The sequence below is a fragment of the Stenella coeruleoalba genome (assembly GCF_951394435.1).
Source record: "Stenella coeruleoalba genome assembly, chromosome: 14".
Classification (NCBI taxonomy): Eukaryota; Metazoa; Chordata; class Mammalia; order Artiodactyla; family Delphinidae; genus Stenella; species Stenella coeruleoalba.
This window is the reverse complement of record NC_137160.1, coordinates 31,229,653-31,245,840: the sequence shown is the minus strand read 5'-3', so window position 1 is coordinate 31,245,840 and position 16,188 is coordinate 31,229,653.

Genomic DNA, 16,188 nt, shown 5'->3' with positions numbered 1-16,188 from the left:
CGTTTGCCACACTTCTCTACACAGCTAGGCGTGAGCCAGAGAGCCTTGGTCACTGAGGCCTACCTAAGGTACTGCCATACTTACCCAGTAGATCCCACGCAGAGGTCGCTGTGTCCAGAAGGGCCTCCACGGAAGGGCCCTGTTCCTCCCGTTGTGTCTCCTTGAGGTAATCAGAAACCACTGAGGATACCTGTAGGAGCGCAGGTATGAAGCTGGGCGACCCTGGCCAAACCTGATTCCCCTCCGTGGTGGACGAGACAGTGGCGGCTCCTAAGCTGCCTGAAGCACGCTCCTCGCGCGCACCTTCTCTTTGCTGCCGGAAGGCCTCACATAAGAAGTCTGAGTTGACTCGTGACAGAAGAAGTCTGAGTTGACTCGTGTGAGGCCTGCCGCTCTCAGTTCCTTGCTGGGAGCTTCAGCAGGAGCGCTCTGGAGCTCGCCGGCAGAAGAATTGTGAGTCCCCCCGCCCCACCCCGGCCTCAAGCAAAAGTCCAGATTTCCCCCGTTAGTAACACCTCGGAGTGCCAGAGGGAGCGGAGGGGCACGCGTTAACGGAATGCTTCAACCGTGGAAGGTATCTCACGGGACACTGTGCACTCACGTTCGTTGTAACAACTGTCAAAGGGCCCTCACTGTATGCCTTCCAACTCCTCGGCTGTGTTTGAGCCCCAGGAAGTAAACGCGTTCGTTTGACTAAGCTCCGTGAATGTGCAACGGTGATGGCCAAGCGCTGCCCTGTTCGCTCGAAAGCTCTGGTTCGCGCGGCCTTCACACGGCCTCGAGGTACGCAGTTCTAAACAGCCTTACATTCCATGCTGGTGTGCCAAGCACCCCCACCCACCCGCAGGGAGGAATTTGGGCTCTTCTGAGAAACACCAGTGTGCGCCACAAGGGAAACCAGGGCGTCTCCCCCAGGACGTCGCCGAACGGCAGTCGGATGCCGGAGGTGTACTTCCAGCCGGAAAAAGAGGGAAAAAGACAGCTTTCCCAGGGACAATTCTGGACCCTTGGGACCATCCAGAATCACCAAGGCCTCAACTTTGCACGGCCTGGGGAACGCTCTTCCGCCTGTCCAGCAATCCCCACGTCAAAACCTTTCTCGGCAGAGGCAGGCACTCTCTCCCTTGTACTAGATAGCTCGGCAGAGCCTTCCGAGAAACATGCTGCGTCATTCAGCTTGAACGTGGGACGCGGAGGGGAGAGTACGCTTTCTCCCCGTTTGGAGGCGCCTTGTGCTTGGCTTCAAAGCTGCCTGGAACAGCACTAGCGGCCCGACGTCTCTGCACGGCAGGACCGTCGTTGTGGGCCGAGGCTGCGTGCTCTCCCAAAGCGAAAACCGTGCTGGCAATCCCTTTCTAGGAACTCCTCCCACGGCACCCCAGGTTCGGCTCCGGCCGAACGAAAGGTGACCTCAGGCCTCAAGGTGAAGTTCCAGTGTTTCACGTCAGGGGAGTTGGGCGTGCAGGGGTCTCCAATGAGGCCATACTCCACCACGGAGTGCCTTAACCCGGCGACGCTCCTGGGGACACACAGGCTAGGAGCCCGTTCACCAGTTTCGCATGATGACCTCTCTCCGTCCCGGAACGGCGGCCTCTGGCTTCTGAGGAACCTTAGCGTAAGCAGGCCCCTGGAGACAGCTCTTCACATTCATAGCTAGGGCAGTGTACTCCTCTCTGGGTTGCCCGGGTTGAGTGGCCCAGTCGTCAGAGAGACTGGCGAAAGCAGCGCTGGGCGGACTCCCTTTGCCGGTCAGTCGAACGGCCTCCTTGACTGAAAGAGAACTGCAGTGCCGAAAGGCACCGCGCTGACGACTGGCTCCAGGAAGAGACTCGGGACAGCACTCTCACAGAAGCGAAAGCTAGGCTGTGGGCCCAGCCTGAGGAGCCGTACGTACGTTTGCCACACTTCTCTACACAGCTAGGCGTGAGCCAGAGAGCCTTGGTCACTGAGGCCTACCTAAGGTACTGCCATACTTACCCAGTAGATCCCACGCAGAGGTCCCTGTGTCCAGAAGGGCCTCCACGGAAGGGCCCTGTTCCTCCCGTTGTGTCTCCTTGAGGTAATCAGAAACCACTGAGGATACGTGTAGGAGGGCAGGTATGAAGCTGGGCGACCCTGGCCAAACCTGATTCCCCTCCGTGGTGGACGAGACAGTGGCGGCTCCTAAGCTGCCTGAAGCACGCTCCTCGCGCGCACCTTCTCTTTGCTGCCGGAAGGCCTCACATAAGAAGTCTGAGTTGACTCGTGACAGAAGAAGTCTGAGTTGACTCGTGTGAGGCCTGCCGCTCTCAGTTCCTTGCTGGGAGCTTCAGCAGGAGCGCTCTGGAGCTCGCCGGCAGAAGAATTGTGAGTCCCCCCGCCCCACCCCGGCCTCAAGCAAAAGTCCAGATTTCCCCCGTTAGTAACACCTCGGAGTGCCAGAGGGAGCGGAGGGGCACGCGTTAACGGAATGCTTCAACCGTGGAAGGTATCTCACGGGACACTGTGCACTCACGTTCGTTGTAACAACTGTCAAAGGGCCCTCACTGTATACCTTCCAACTCCTCGGCTGTGTTTGAGCCCCAGGAAGTAAACGCGTTCGTTTGACTAAGCTCCGTGAATGTGCAACGGTGATGGCCAAGCGCTGCCCTGTTCGCTCGAAAGCTCTCGTTCGCGCGGCCTTCACACGGCCTCGAGGTACGCAGTTCTAAACAGCCTTACATTCCATGCTGGTGTGCCAAGCGCCCCCACCCACCCGCAGGGAGGAATTTGGGCTCTTCTGAGAAACACCAGTGTGCGCCACAAGGGAAACCAGGGCGTCTCCCCCAGGACGTCGCCGAACGGCAGTCGGATGCCGGAGGTGTACTTCCAGCCGGAAAAAGAGGGAAAAGGACAGCTTTCCCAGGGACAATTCTGGACCCTTGGGACCATCCAGAATCACCAAGACCTCAACTTTGCACGGCCTGGGGAACGCTCTTCCGCCTGTCCAGCAATCCCCACGTCAAAACCTTTCTCGGCAGAGGCAGGCACTCTCTCCCTTGTACTAGATAGCTCGGCAGAGCCTTCCGAGAAACATGCTGCGTCATTCAGCTTGAACGTGGGACGCTGAGGGGAGAGTACGCTTTCTCCCCGTTTGGAGGCGCCTTGTGCTTGGCTTCAAAGCTGCCTGGAACAGCACTAGCGGCCCGACGTCTCTGCACGGCAGGACCGTCGTTGTGGGCCGAGGCTGCGTGCTCTCCCAAAGCGAAAACCGTGCTGGCAATCCCTTTCTAGGAACTCCTCCCACGGCACCCCAGGTTCGGCTCCGGCCGAACGAAAGGTGACCTCAGGCCTCAAGGTGAAGTTCCAGTGTTTCACGTCAGGGGAGTTGGGCGTGCAGGGGTCTCCAATGAGGCCATACTCCACCACGGAGTGCCTTAACCCGGCGACGCTCCTGGGGACACACAGGCTAGGAGCCCGTTCACCAGTTTCGCATGATGACCTCTCTCCGTGCCGGAACGGCGACCTCTGGCTTCTGAGGAACCTTAGCGTAAGCAGGCCCCTGGAGACAGCTCTTCACATTCATAGCTAGGGCAGTGTACTCCTCTCTGGGTTGCCCGGGTTGAGTGGCCCAGTCGTCAGAGAGACTGGCGAAAGCAGCGCTGGGCGGACTCCCTTTGCCGGTCAGTCGAACGGCCTCCTTGACTGAAAGAGAACTGCAGTGCCGAAAGGCACCGCGCTGACGACTGGCTCCAGGAAGAGACTCGGGACAGCACTCTCACAGAAGCGAAAGCTAGGCTGTGGGCCCAGCCTGAGGAGCCGTACGTACGTTTGCCACACTTCTCTACACAGCTAGGCGTGAGCCAGAGAGCCTTGGTCACTGAGGCCTACCTAAGGTACTGCCATACTTACCCAGTAGATCCCACGCAGAGGTCGCTGTGTCCAGAAGGGCCTCCACGGAAGGGCCCTGTTCCTCCCGTTGTGTCTCCTTGAGGTAATCAGAAACCACTGAGGATACCTGTAGGAGCGCAGGTATGAAGCTGGGCGACCCTGGCCAAACCTGATTCCCCTCCGTGGTGGACGAGACAGTGGCGGCTCCTAAGCTGCCTGAAGCACGCTCCTCGCGCGCACCTTCTCTTTGCTGCCGGAAGGCCTCACATAAGAAGTCTGAGTTGACTCGTGACAGAAGAAGTCTGAGTTGACTCGTGTGAGGCCTGCCGCTCTCAGTTCCTTGCTGGGAGCTTCAGCAGGAGCGCTCTGGAGCTCGCCGGCAGAAGAATTGTGAGTCCCCCCGCCCCACCCCGGCCTCAAGCAAAAGTCCAGATTTCCCCCGTTAGTAACACCTCGGAGTGCCAGAGGGAGCGGAGGGGCACGCGTTAACGGAATGCTTCAACCGTGGAAGGTATCTCACGGGACACTGTGCACTCACGTTCGTTGTAACAACTGTCAAAGGGCCCTCACTGTATGCCTTCCAACTCCTCGGCTGTGTTTGAGCCCCAGGAAGTAAACGCGTTCGTTTGACTAAGCTCCGTGAATGTGCAACGGTGATGGCCAAGCGCTGCCCTGTTCGCTCGAAAGCTCTGGTTCGCGCGGCCTTCACACGGCCTCGAGGTACGCAGTTCTAAACAGCCTTACATTCCATGCTGGTGTGCCAAGCACCCCCACCCACCCGCAGGGAGGAATTTGGGCTCTTCTGAGAAACACCAGTGTGCGCCACAAGGGAAACCAGGGCGTCTCCCCCAGGACGTCGCCGAACGGCAGTCGGATGCCGGAGGTGTACTTCCAGCCGGAAAAAGAGGGAAAAAGACAGCTTTCCCAGGGACAATTCTGGACCCTTGGGACCATCCAGAATCACCAAGGCCTCAACTTTGCACGGCCTGGGGAACGCTCTTCCGCCTGTCCAGCAATCCCCACGTCAAAACCTTTCTCGGCAGAGGCAGGCACTCTCTCCCTTGTACTAGATAGCTCGGCAGAGCCTTCCGAGAAACATGCTGCGTCATTCAGCTTGAACGTGGGACGCGGAGGGGAGAGTACGCTTTCTCCCCGTTTGGAGGCGCCTTGTGCTTGGCTTCAAAGCTGCCTGGAACAGCACTAGCGGCCCGACGTCTCTGCACGGCAGGACCGTCGTTGTGGGCCGAGGCTGCGTGCTCTCCCAAAGCGAAAACCGTGCTGGCAATCCCTTTCTAGGAACTCCTCCCACGGCACCCCAGGTTCGGCTCCGGCCGAACGAAAGGTGACCTCAGGCCTCAAGGTGAAGTTCCAGTGTTTCACGTCAGGGGAGTTGGGCGTGCAGGGGTCTCCAATGAGGCCATACTCCACCACGGAGTGCCTTAACCCGGCGACGCTCCTGGGGACACACAGGCTAGGAGCCCGTTCACCAGTTTCGCATGATGACCTCTCTCCGTGCCGGAACGGCGGCCTCTGGCTTCTGAGGAACCTTAGCGTAAGCAGGCCCCTGGAGACAGCTCTTCACATTCATAGCTAGGGCAGTGTACTCCTCTCTGGGTTGCCCGGGTTGAGTGGCCCAGTCGTCAGAGAGACTGGCGAAAGCAGCGCTGGGCGGACTCCCTTTGCCGGTCAGTCGAACGGCCTCCTTGACTGAAAGAGAACTGCAGTGCCGAAAGGCACCGCGCTGACGACTGGCTCCAGGAAGAGACTCGGGACAGCACTCTCACAGAAGTGAAAGCTAGGCTGTGGGCCCAGCCTGAGGAGCCGTACGTACGTTTGCCACACTTCTCTACACAGCTAGGCATGAGCCAGAGAGCCTTGGTCACTGAGGCCTACCTAAGGTACTGCCATACTTACCCAGTAGATCCCACGCAGAGGTCCCTGTGCCCAGAAGGGCCTCCACGGAAGGGCCCTGTTCCTCCTGTTGTGTCTCCTTGAGGTAATCAGAAACCACTGAGGTTACCTGTAGGAGGGCAGGTATGAAGCTGGGCGACCCTGGCCAAACCTGATTCCCCTCCGTGGTGGACGAGACAGTGGCGGCTCCTAAGCTGCCTGAAGCACGCTCCTCGCGCGCACCTTCTCTTTGCTGCCGGAAGGCCTCACATAAGAAGTCTGAGTTGACTCGTGACAGAAGAAGTCTGAGTTGACTCGTGTGAGGCCTGCCGCTCTCAGTTCCTTGCTGGGAGCTTCAGCAGGAGCGCTCTGGAGCTCGCCGGCAGAAGAATTGTGAGTCCCCCCGCCCCACCCCGGCCTCAAGCAAAAGTCCAGATTTCCCCCGTTAGTAACACCTCGGAGTGCCAGAGGGAGCGGAGGGGCACGCGTTAACGGAATGCTTCAACCGTGGAAGGTATCTCACGGGACACTGTGCACTCACGTTCGTTGTAACAACTGTCAAAGGGCCCTCACTGTATGCCTTCCAACTCCTCGGCTGTGTTTGAGCCCCAGGAAGTAAACGCGTTCGTTTGACTAAGCTCCGTGAATGTGCAACGGTGATGGCCAAGCGCTGCCCTGTTCGCTCGAAAGCTCTCGTTCGCGCGGCCTTCACACGGCCTCGAGGTACACAGTTCTAAACAGCCTTACGTTCCATGCTGGTGTGCCAAGCCCCCCACCCACCCGCAGGGAGGAATTTGGGCTCTTCTGAGAAACACCAGTGTGCGCCACAAGGGAAACCAGGGCGTCTCCCCCAGGACGTCGCCGAACGGCAGTCGGATGCCGGAGGTGTACTTCCAGCCGGAAAAAGAGGGAAAAAGACAGCTTTCCCAGGGACAATTCTGGACCCTTGGGACCATCCAGAATCACCAAGGCCTCAACTTTGCACGGCCTGGGGAACGCTCTTCCGCCTGTCCAGCAATCCCCACGTCAAAACCTTTCTCGGCAGAGGCAGGCACTCTCTCCCTTGTACTAGATAGCTCGGCAGAGCCTTCCGAGAAACATGCTGCGTCATTCAGCTTGAACGTGGGACGCGGAGGGGAGAGTACGCTTTCTCCCCGTTTGGAGGCGCCTTGTGCTTGGCTTCAAAGCTGCCTGGAACAGCACTAGCGGCCCGACGTCTCTGCACGGCAGGACCGTCGTTGTGGGCCGAGGCTGCGTGCTCTCCCAAAGCGAAAACCGTGCTGGCAATCCCTTTCTAGGAACTCCTCCCACGGCACCCCAGGTTCGGCTCCGGCCGAACGAAAGGTGACCTCGGGCCTCAAGGTGAAGTTCCAGTGTTTCACGTCAGGGGAGTTGGGCGTGCAGGGGTCTCCAATGAGGCCATACTCCACCACGGAGTGCCTTAACCCGGCGACGCTCCTGGGGACACACAGGCTAGGAGCCCGTTCACCAGTTTCGCATGATGACCTCTCTCCGTGCCGGAACGGCGGCCTCTGGCTTCTGAGGAACCTTAGCGTAAGCAGGCCCCTGGAGACAGCTCTTCACATTCATAGCTAGGGCAGTGTACTCCTCTCTGGGTTGCCCGGGTTGAGTGGCCCAGTCGTCAGAGAGACTGGCGAAAGCAGCGCTGGGCGGACTCCCTTTGCCGGTCAGTCGAACGGCCTCCTTGACTGAAAGAGAACTGCAGTGCCGAAAGGCACCGCGCTGACGACTGGCTCCAGGAAGAGACTCGGGACAGCACTCTCACAGAAGCGAAAGCTAGGCTGTGGGCCCAGCCTGAGGAGCCGTACGTACGTTTGCCACACTTCTCTACACAGCTAGGCGTGAGCCAGAGAGCCTTGGTCACTGAGGCCTACCTAAGGTACTGCCATACTTACCCAGTAGATCCCACGCAGAGGTCCCTGTGCCCAGAAGGGCCTCCACGGAAGGGCCCTGTTCCTCCTGTTGTGTCTCCTTGAGGTAATCAGAAACCACTGAGGATACCTGTAGGAGGGCAGGTATGAAGCTGGGCGACCCTGGCCAAACCTGATTCCCCTCCGTGGTGGACGAGACAGTGGCGGCTCCTAAGCTGCCTGAAGCACGCTCCTCGCGCGCACCTTCTCTTTGCTGCCGGAAGGCCTCACATAAGAAGTCTGAGTTGACTCGTGACAGAAGAAGTCTGAGTTGACTCGTGTGAGGCCTGCCGCTCTCAGTTCCTTGCTGGGAGCTTCAGCAGGAGCGCTCTGGAGCTCGCCGGCAGAAGAATTGTGAGTCCCCCCGCCCCACCCCGGCCTCAAGCAAAAGTCCAGATTTCCCCCGTTAGTAACACCTCGGAGTGCCAGAGGGAGCGGAGGGGCACGCGTTAACGGAATGCTTCAACCGTGGAAGGTATCTCACGGGACACTGTGCACTCACGTTCGTTGTAACAACTGTCAAAGGGCCCTCACTGTATACCTTCCAACTCCTCGGCTGTGTTTGAGCCCCAGGAAGTAAACGCGTTCGTTTGACTAAGCTCCGTGAATGTGCAACGGTGATGGCCAAGCGCTGCCCTGTTCGCTCGAAAGCTCTCGTTCGCGCGGCCTTCACACGGCCTCGAGGTACGCAGTTCTAAACAGCCTTACATTCCATGCTGGTGTGCCAAGCGCCCCCACCCACCCGCAGGGAGGAATTTGGGCTCTTCTGAGAAACACCAGTGTGCGCCACAAGGGAAACCAGGGCGTCTCCCCCAGGACGTCGCCGAACGGCAGTCGGATGCCGGAGGTGTACTTCCAGCCGGAAAAAGAGGGAAAAGGACAGCTTTCCCAGGGACAATTCTGGACCCTTGGGACCATCCAGAATCACCAAGACCTCAACTTTGCACGGCCTGGGGAACGCTCTTCCGCCTGTCCAGCAATCCCCACGTCAAAACCTTTCTCGGCAGAGGCAGGCACTCTCTCCCTTGTACTAGATAGCTCGGCAGAGCCTTCCGAGAAACATGCTGCGTCATTCAGCTTGAACGTGGGACGCTGAGGGGAGAGTACGCTTTCTCCCCGTTTGGAGGCGCCTTGTGCTTGGCTTCAAAGCTGCCTGGAACAGCACTAGCGGCCCGACGTCTCTGCACGGCAGGACCGTCGTTGTGGGCCGAGGCTGCGTGCTCTCCCAAAGCGAAAACCGTGCTGGCAATCCCTTTCTAGGAACTCCTCCCACGGCACCCCAGGTTCGGCTCCGGCCGAACGAAAGGTGACCTCAGGCCTCAAGGTGAAGTTCCAGTGTTTCACGTCAGGGGAGTTGGGCGTGCAGGGGTCTCCAATGAGGCCATACTCCACCACGGAGTGCCTTAACCCGGCGACGCTCCTGGGGACACACAGGCTAGGAGCCCGTTCACCAGTTTCGCATGATGACCTCTCTCCGTGCCGGAACGGCGACCTCTGGCTTCTGAGGAACCTTAGCGTAAGCAGGCCCCTGGAGACAGCTCTTCACATTCATAGCTAGGGCAGTGTACTCCTCTCTGGGTTGCCCGGGTTGAGTGGCCCAGTCGTCAGAGAGACTGGCGAAAGCAGCGCTGGGCGGACTCCCTTTGCCGGTCAGTCGAACGGCCTCCTTGACTGAAAGAGAACTGCAGTGCCGAAAGGCACCGCGCTGACGACTGGCTCCAGGAAGAGACTCGGGACAGCACTCTCACAGAAGCGAAAGCTAGGCTGTGGGCCCAGCCTGAGGAGCCGTACGTACGTTTGCCACACTTCTCTACACAGCTAGGCGTGAGCCAGAGAGCCTTGGTCACTGAGGCCTACCTAAGGTACTGCCATACTTACCCAGTAGATCCCACGCAGAGGTCGCTGTGTCCAGAAGGGCCTCCACGGAAGGGCCCTGTTCCTCCCGTTGTGTCTCCTTGAGGTAATCAGAAACCACTGAGGATACCTGTAGGAGCGCAGGTATGAAGCTGGGCGACCCTGGCCAAACCTGATTCCCCTCCGTGGTGGACGAGACAGTGGCGGCTCCTAAGCTGCCTGAAGCACGCTCCTCGCGCGCACCTTCTCTTTGCTGCCGGAAGGCCTCACATAAGAAGTCTGAGTTGACTCGTGACAGAAGAAGTCTGAGTTGACTCGTGTGAGGCCTGCCGCTCTCAGTTCCTTGCTGGGAGCTTCAGCAGGAGCGCTCTGGAGCTCGCCGGCAGAAGAATTGTGAGTCCCCCCGCCCCACCCCGGCCTCAAGCAAAAGTCCAGATTTCCCCCGTTAGTAACACCTCGGAGTGCCAGAGGGAGCGGAGGGGCACGCGTTAACGGAATGCTTCAACCGTGGAAGGTATCTCACGGGACACTGTGCACTCACGTTCGTTGTAACAACTGTCAAAGGGCCCTCACTGTATGCCTTCCAACTCCTCGGCTGTGTTTGAGCCCCAGGAAGTAAACGCGTTCGTTTGACTAAGCTCCGTGAATGTGCAACGGTGATGGCCAAGCGCTGCCCTGTTCGCTCGAAAGCTCTGGTTCGCGCGGCCTTCACACGGCCTCGAGGTACGCAGTTCTAAACAGCCTTACATTCCATGCTGGTGTGCCAAGCACCCCCACCCACCCGCAGGGAGGAATTTGGGCTCTTCTGAGAAACACCAGTGTGCGCCACAAGGGAAACCAGGGCGTCTCCCCCAGGACGTCGCCGAACGGCAGTCGGATGCCGGAGGTGTACTTCCAGCCGGAAAAAGAGGGAAAAAGACAGCTTTCCCAGGGACAATTCTGGACCCTTGGGACCATCCAGAATCACCAAGGCCTCAACTTTGCACGGCCTGGGGAACGCTCTTCCGCCTGTCCAGCAATCCCCACGTCAAAACCTTTCTCGGCAGAGGCAGGCACTCTCTCCCTTGTACTAGATAGCTCGGCAGAGCCTTCCGAGAAACATGCTGCGTCATTCAGCTTGAACGTGGGACGCGGAGGGGAGAGTACGCTTTCTCCCCGTTTGGAGGCGCCTTGTGCTTGGCTTCAAAGCTGCCTGGAACAGCACTAGCGGCCCGACGTCTCTGCACGGCAGGACCGTCGTTGTGGGCCGAGGCTGCGTGCTCTCCCAAAGCGAAAACCGTGCTGGCAATCCCTTTCTAGGAACTCCTCCCACGGCACCCCAGGTTCGGCTCCGGCCGAACGAAAGGTGACCTCAGGCCTCAAGGTGAAGTTCCAGTGTTTCACGTCAGGGGAGTTGGGCGTGCAGGGGTCTCCAATGAGGCCATACTCCACCACGGAGTGCCTTAACCCGGCGACGCTCCTGGGGACACACAGGCTAGGAGCCCGTTCACCAGTTTCGCATGATGACCTCTCTCCGTCCCGGAACGGCGGCCTCTGGCTTCTGAGGAACCTTAGCGTAAGCAGGCCCCTGGAGACAGCTCTTCACATTCATAGCTAGGGCAGTGTACTCCTCTCTGGGTTGCCCGGGTTGAGTGGCCCAGTCGTCAGAGAGACTGGCGAAAGCAGCGCTGGGCGGACTCCCTTTGCCGGTCAGTCGAACGGCCTCCTTGACTGAAAGAGAACTGCAGTGCCGAAAGGCACCGCGCTGACGACTGGCTCCAGGAAGAGACTCGGGACAGCACTCTCACAGAAGCGAAAGCTAGGCTGTGGGCCCAGCCTGAGGAGCCGTACGTACGTTTGCCACACTTCTCTACACAGCTAGGCGTGAGCCAGAGAGCCTTGGTCACTGAGGCCTACCTAAGGTACTGCCATACTTACCCAGTAGATCCCACGCAGAGGTCCCTGTGTCCAGAAGGGCCTCCACGGAAGGGCCCTGTTCCTCCCGTTGTGTCTCCTTGAGGTAATCAGAAACCACTGAGGATACCTGTAGGAGGGCAGGTATGAAGCTGGGCGACCCTGGCCAAACCTGATTCCCCTCCGTGGTGGACGAGACAGTGGCGGCTCCTAAGCTGCCTGAAGCACGCTCCTCGCGCGCACCTTCTCTTTGCTGCCGGAAGGCCTCACATAAGAAGTCTGAGTTGACTCGTGACAGAAGAAGTCTGAGTTGACTCGTGTGAGGCCTGCCGCTCTCAGTTCCTTGCTGGGAGCTTCAGCAGGAGCGCTCTGGAGCTCGCCGGCAGAAGAATTGTGAGTCCCCCCGCCCCACCCCGGCCTCAAGCAAAAGTCCAGATTTCCCCCGTTAGTAACACCTCGGAGTGCCAGAGGGAGCGGAGGGGCACGCGTTAACGGAATGCTTCAACCGTGGAAGGTATCTCACGGGACACTGTGCACTCACGTTCGTTGTAACAACTGTCAAAGGGCCCTCACTGTATACCTTCCAACTCCTCGGCTGTGTTTGAGCCCCAGGAAGTAAACGCGTTCGTTTGACTAAGCTCCGTGAATGTGCAACGGTGATGGCCAAGCGCTGCCCTGTTCGCTCGAAAGCTCTCGTTCGCGCGGCCTTCACACGGCCTCGAGGTACGCAGTTCTAAACAGCCTTACATTCCATGCTGGTGTGCCAAGCGCCCCCACCCACCCGCAGGGAGGAATTTGGGCTCTTCTGAGAAACACCAGTGTGCGCCACAAGGGAAACCAGGGCGTCTCCCCCAGGACGTCGCCGAACGGCAGTCGGATGCCGGAGGTGTACTTCCAGCCGGAAAAAGAGGGAAAAGGACAGCTTTCCCAGGGACAATTCTGGACCCTTGGGACCATCCAGAATCACCAAGACCTCAACTTTGCACGGCCTGGGGAACGCTCTTCCGCCTGTCCAGCAATCCCCACGTCAAAACCTTTCTCGGCAGAGGCAGGCACTCTCTCCCTTGTACTAGATAGCTCGGCAGAGCCTTCCGAGAAACATGCTGCGTCATTCAGCTTGAACGTGGGACGCTGAGGGGAGAGTACGCTTTCTCCCCGTTTGGAGGCGCCTTGTGCTTGGCTTCAAAGCTGCCTGGAACAGCACTAGCGGCCCGACGTCTCTGCACGGCAGGACCGTCGTTGTGGGCCGAGGCTGCGTGCTCTCCCAAAGCGAAAACCGTGCTGGCAATCCCTTTCTAGGAACTCCTCCCACGGCACCCCAGGTTCGGCTCCGGCCGAACGAAAGGTGACCTCAGGCCTCAAGGTGAAGTTCCAGTGTTTCACGTCAGGGGAGTTGGGCGTGCAGGGGTCTCCAATGAGGCCATACTCCACCACGGAGTGCCTTAACCCGGCGACGCTCCTGGGGACACACAGGCTAGGAGCCCGTTCACCAGTTTCGCATGATGACCTCTCTCCGTGCCGGAACGGCGACCTCTGGCTTCTGAGGAACCTTAGCGTAAGCAGGCCCCTGGAGACAGCTCTTCACATTCATAGCTAGGGCAGTGTACTCCTCTCTGGGTTGCCCGGGTTGAGTGGCCCAGTCGTCAGAGAGACTGGCGAAAGCAGCGCTGGGCGGACTCCCTTTGCCGGTCAGTCGAACGGCCTCCTTGACTGAAAGAGAACTGCAGTGCCGAAAGGCACCGCGCTGACGACTGGCTCCAGGAAGAGACTCGGGACAGCACTCTCACAGAAGCGAAAGCTAGGCTGTGGGCCCAGCCTGAGGAGCCGTACGTACGTTTGCCACACTTCTCTACACAGCTAGGCGTGAGCCAGAGAGCCTTGGTCACTGAGGCCTACCTAAGGTACTGCCATACTTACCCAGTAGATCCCACGCAGAGGTCGCTGTGTCCAGAAGGGCCTCCACGGAAGGGCCCTGTTCCTCCCGTTGTGTCTCCTTGAGGTAATCAGAAACCACTGAGGATACCTGTAGGAGCGCAGGTATGAAGCTGGGCGACCCTGGCCAAACCTGATTCCCCTCCGTGGTGGACGAGACAGTGGCGGCTCCTAAGCTGCCTGAAGCACGCTCCTCGCGCGCACCTTCTCTTTGCTGCCGGAAGGCCTCACATAAGAAGTCTGAGTTGACTCGTGACAGAAGAAGTCTGAGTTGACTCGTGTGAGGCCTGCCGCTCTCAGTTCCTTGCTGGGAGCTTCAGCAGGAGCGCTCTGGAGCTCGCCGGCAGAAGAATTGTGAGTCCCCCCGCCCCACCCCGGCCTCAAGCAAAAGTCCAGATTTCCCCCGTTAGTAACACCTCGGAGTGCCAGAGGGAGCGGAGGGGCACGCGTTAACGGAATGCTTCAACCGTGGAAGGTATCTCACGGGACACTGTGCACTCACGTTCGTTGTAACAACTGTCAAAGGGCCCTCACTGTATGCCTTCCAACTCCTCGGCTGTGTTTGAGCCCCAGGAAGTAAACGCGTTCGTTTGACTAAGCTCCGTGAATGTGCAACGGTGATGGCCAAGCGCTGCCCTGTTCGCTCGAAAGCTCTCGTTCGCGCGGCCTTCACACGGCCTCGAGGTACGCAGTTCTAAACAGCCTTACATTCCATGCTGGTGTGCCAAGCACCCCCACCCACCCGCAGGGAGGAATTTGGGCTCTTCTGAGAAACACCAGTGTGCGCCACAAGGGAAACCAGGGCGTCTCCCCCAGGACGTCGCCGAACGGCAGTCGGATGCCGGAGGTGTACTTCCAGCCGGAAAAAGAGGGAAAAAGACAGCTTTCCCAGGGACAATTCTGGACCCTTGGGACCATCCAGAATCACCAAGGCCTCAACTTTGCACGGCCTGGGGAACGCTCTTCCGCCTGTCCAGCAATCCCCACGTCAAAACCTTTCTCGGCAGAGGCAGGCACTCTCTCCCTTGTACTAGATAGCTCGGCAGAGCCTTCCGAGAAACATGCTGCGTCATTCAGCTTGAACGTGGGACGCGGAGGGGAGAGTACGCTTTCTCCCCGTTTGGAGGCGCCTTGTGCTTGGCTTCAAAGCTGCCTGGAACAGCACTAGCGGCCCGACGTCTCTGCACGGCAGGACCGTCGTTGTGGGCCGAGGCTGCGTGCTCTCCCAAAGCGAAAACCGTGCTGGCAATCCCTTTCTAGGAACTCCTCCCACGGCACCCCAGGTTCGGCTCCGGCCGAACGAAAGGTGACCTCAGGCCTCAAGGTGAAGTTCCAGTGTTTCACGTCAGGGGAGTTGGGCGTGCAGGGGTCTCCAATGAGGCCATACTCCACCACGGAGTGCCTTAACCCGGCGACGCTCCTGGGGACACACAGGCTAGGAGCCCGTTCACCAGTTTCGCATGATGACCTCTCTCCGTCCCGGAACGGCGGCCTCTGGCTTCTGAGGAACCTTAGCGTAAGCAGGCCCCTGGAGACAGCTCTTCACATTCATAGCTAGGGCAGTGTACTCCTCTCTGGGTTGCCCGGGTTGAGTGGCCCAGTCGTCAGAGAGACTGGCGAAAGCAGCGCTGGGCGGACTCCCTTTGCCGGTCAGTCGAACGGCCTCCTTGACTGAAAGAGAACTGCAGTGCCGAAAGGCACCGCGCTGACGACTGGCTCCAGGAAGAGACTCGGGACAGCACTCTCACAGAAGCGAAAGCTAGGCTGTGGGCCCAGCCTGAGGAGCCGTACGTACGTTTGCCACACTTCTCTACACAGCTAGGCGTGAGCCAGAGAGCCTTGGTCACTGAGGCCTACCTAAGGTACTGCCATACTTACCCAGTAGATCCCACGCAGAGGTCCCTGTGTCCAGAAGGGCCTCCACGGAAGGGCCCTGTTCCTCCCGTTGTGTCTCCTTGAGGTAATCAGAAACCACTGAGGATACGTGTAGGAGGGCAGGTATGAAGCTGGGCGACCCTGGCCAAACCTGATTCCCCTCCGTGGTGGACGAGACAGTGGCGGCTCCTAAGCTGCCTGAAGCACGCTCCTCGCGCGCACCTTCTCTTTGCTGCCGGAAGGCCTCACATAAGAAGTCTGAGTTGACTCGTGACAGAAGAAGTCTGAGTTGACTCGTGTGAGGCCTGCCGCTCTCAGTTCCTTGCTGGGAGCTTCAGCAGGAGCGCTCTGGAGCTCGCCGGCAGAAGAATTGTGAGTCCCCCCGCCCCACCCCGGCCTCAAGCAAAAGTCCAGATTTCCCCCGTTAGTAACACCTCGGAGTGCCAGAGGGAGCGGAGGGGCACGCGTTAACGGAATGCTTCAACCGTGGAAGGTATCTCACGGGACACTGTGCACTCACGTTCGTTGTAACAACTGTCAAAGGGCCCTCACTGTATGCCTTCCAACTCCTCGGCTGTGTTTGAGCCCCAGGAAGTAAACGCGTTCGTTTGACTAAGCTCCGTGAATGTGCAACGGTGATGGCCAAGCGCTGCCCTGTTCGCTCGAAAGCTCTCGTTCGCGCGGCCTTCACACGGCCTCGAGGTAGGCAGTTCTAAACAGCCTTACGTTCCATGCTGGTGTGCCAAGCCCCCCACCCACCCGCAGGGAGGAATTTGGGCTCTTCTGAGAAACACCAGTGTGCGCCACAAGGGAAACCAGGGCGTCTCCCCCAGGACGTCGCCGAACGGCAGTCGGATGCCGGAGGTGTACTTCCAGCCGGAAAAAGAGGGAAAAGGACAGCTTTCCCAGGGACAATTCTGGACCCTTGGGACCATCCAGAATCACCAAGGCCTCAACTTTGCAC